Below are 2897 nucleotides of genomic sequence, written 5' to 3' on the forward strand. Positions count from 1 at the left end.
TTTGCCCTCCGGCCTCGGACCTTTCTGGGGGCTCTGTCCCCCAGGGGAGCGAGATTTCCCCCACAGTGGGGGCAGCCAGGGGTCCAGTGCATGAATGGCACAAGGGTGCCCCCTAGCGGGGGGAGCCAGGGTAGCACTGTGCTGGCAGGGGAGTGGTGTCTAGTGGCTAGAGCAATGAGTGTCACCGCTCCTGGGTTGTCCCCCTAGGATGGGGTTAGAGCCACGTGCTAGTGAAACAACTGCGCCCCCGTGGGCCAGAGGAGCTGGGTCCCCCGCACTGGAGCAGGCGGCTCTGGGCAGCGATGGTGCCTCTGTGGCCTGGGAGCCGACCAGGCTGCATATGATGCTGCCAGCGCCTGCCTCTGCAGCAGAATCGCCCCCGTGCCATCGCCCTGGCCCTGGCCTGGCGGGCTCCGGGCAGCGCCGCTTAGGCCCCAGGCCTCGGGCACCCAGCGTTAGCAGCACCCAAGCTGGGCCCCCGCAGGATTCGAACCCGTCACCGCTGGTGGGACACAGGTGAGGGCCGCAAGCCAGAGCCGCTCATGCGGTACCTGCTGCCGTCACCGCAGCCCCTGGGAGTAGACACATGGCTCCCAGCCTGGCCCCATGAGACCAGGGTCCTGGGGACTGGAGCATGGCTCCCTCAAGAGCCACACGCTGCTCAGCGAGGCGCCGGGCCTTGGCCTGTGCAGCCCCAGGCAGTAGGGGACAGTTGGCAGCTTCCTCAGCAGCAGCTGGTGGGTGCTGGAGACCAGATGCCAGGCTAGATGGGCCCCTGGAGGCTCGCTGGTGTGATCAGGGCCCGGGCATGCTGGGTGCTGCCCAGACCTGGACCAAGATTCCCCCCCCCCCCCCCGCTGGGCCAGGCGCTGCACCGCACTGCTCTCAGAGAGCCCCTGCCCTGAAGAGCTCACGCAAAGAGGAAACTGAGGCACGGAGGGACAAGTGACTTGCCCTAGGTCACCCAGCAGGGCAGTAAACAGCGAGGACCAGCCCCCCCCCCACACACACACACTAAGCGAGCCGACTGGTACCAGCCCTCAGTTTTCCTAGTCGCTTTATTTCGTAACAGGCTATACGTGGGGTTAGCGTAATACTGGCAGCAACGAATACACCTCTCGGGACGTGCCACTAACCGGCCCCCCAGGGCTACACGGCGGGCCGAGGCCCCTCCCATCCCACGGTTCTGCCCCTGTGTGCGTGGGGGTGGGGGGTAAAACATTCGCTAAACATGCCGGGGTGCGTGTGTCTCAGGCAGCAAAGAGACGCTCCAGAAATTCAGCCCATTGTACCACTTGGGGGGGGGGGGGATGAGCCTGAGGCTTACGCAGGCAACCGACACCCGGCAGGTTTCTTTGGGCTGCAGCCCAGCTGGGCGCGCTGGCCGGGGCTGAAATCCTACACCGGGCTGGGAAATTCAATGTGGCGCGTGTGCGTGGGCTGGGTGGGCTCAGCGCCGGCAGTGAAGGCGCGTGGGCCGGGTGGGCTCAGCGCCGGCAGTGAAGGCGCGTGGGCCGGGTGGGCTCAGCGCCGGCAGTGACGGCGCGTGGGCCGGGTGGGCTCAGCGCCGCCAGTGACGGCGCGTGGGCCGGGTGGGCTCAGCGCCGGCAGTGACGGCGCGTGGGCCGGGTGGGCTCAGCGCCGGCAGTGACGGCGCGTGGGCCGGGTGGGCTCAGCGCCGGCAGTGACGGCGCGTGGGCCGGGTGGGCTCAGCGCCGGCAGTGACGGCGCGTGGGCCGGGTGGGCTCAGCGCCGGCAGTGAAGGCGCGTGGGCCGGGTGGGCTCAGCGCCGCCAGTGAAGGCGCGTGGGCCGGGTGGGCTCAGCGCCGCCAGTGAAGGCGCGTGGGCCGGGTGGGCTCAGCGCCGCCAGTGAAGGCGCGTGGGCCGGGTGGGCTCAGCGCCGGCAGTGACGGCGCGTGGGCCGGGTGGGCTCAGCGCCGGCAGTGACGGCGCGTGGGCCGGGTGGGCTCAGCGCCGGCAGTGACGGCGCGTGGGCCGGGTGGGCTCAGCGCCGGCAGTGACGGCGCGTGGGCCGGGTGGGCTCAGCGCCGGCAGTGACGGCGCGTGGGCCGGGTGGGCTCAGCGCCGGCAGTGAAGGCGCGTGGGCCGGGTGGGCTCAGCGCCGGCAGTGAAGGCGCGTGGGCCGGGTGGGCTCAGCGCCGCCAGTGAAGGCGCGTGGGCCGGGTGGGCTCAGCGCCGGCAGTGACGGCGCGTGGGCCGGGTGGGCTCAGCGCCGGCAGTGACGGCGCGTGGGCCGGGTGGGCTCAGCGCCGGCAGTGACGGCGCGTGGGCCGGGTGGGCTCAGCGCCGCCAGTGAAGGCGCGTGGGCCGGGTGGGCTCAGCGCCGGCAGTGACGGCGCGTGGGCCGGGTGGGCTCAGCGCCGGCAGTGAAGGCGCGTGGGCCGGGTGGGCTCAGCGCCGGCAGTGACGGCGCGTGGGCCGGGTGGGCTCAGCGCCGGCAGTGACGGCGCGTGGGCCGGGTGGGCTCAGCGCCGGCAGTGAAGGCGCGTGGGCCGGGTGGGCTCAGCGCCGGCAGTGAAGGCGCGTGGGCCGGGTGGGCTCAGCGCCGCCAGTGAAGGCGCGTGGGCCGGGTGGGCTCAGCGCCGGCAGTGAAGGCGCGTGGGCCGGGTGGGCTCAGCGCCGGCAGTGAAGGCGCGTGGGCCGGGTGGGCTCAGCGCCGCCAGTGAAGGCGCGTGGGCCGGGTGGGCTCAGCGCCGGCAGTGACGGCGCGTGGGCCGGGTGGGCTCAGCGCCGGCAGTGAAGGCGCGTGGGCCGGGTGGGCTCAGCGCCGGCAGTGAAGGCGCGTGGGCCGGGTGGGCTCAGCGCCGCCAGTGAAGGCGCGTGGGCCGGGTGGGCTCAGCGCCGGCAGTGACGGCGCGTGGGCCGGGTGGGCTCAG

This window comes from Pelodiscus sinensis, unplaced genomic scaffold, assembly GCF_049634645.1.
Source record: "Pelodiscus sinensis isolate JC-2024 unplaced genomic scaffold, ASM4963464v1 ctg90, whole genome shotgun sequence".
In the NCBI taxonomy this organism is placed as follows: Eukaryota; Metazoa; Chordata; order Testudines; family Trionychidae; genus Pelodiscus; species Pelodiscus sinensis.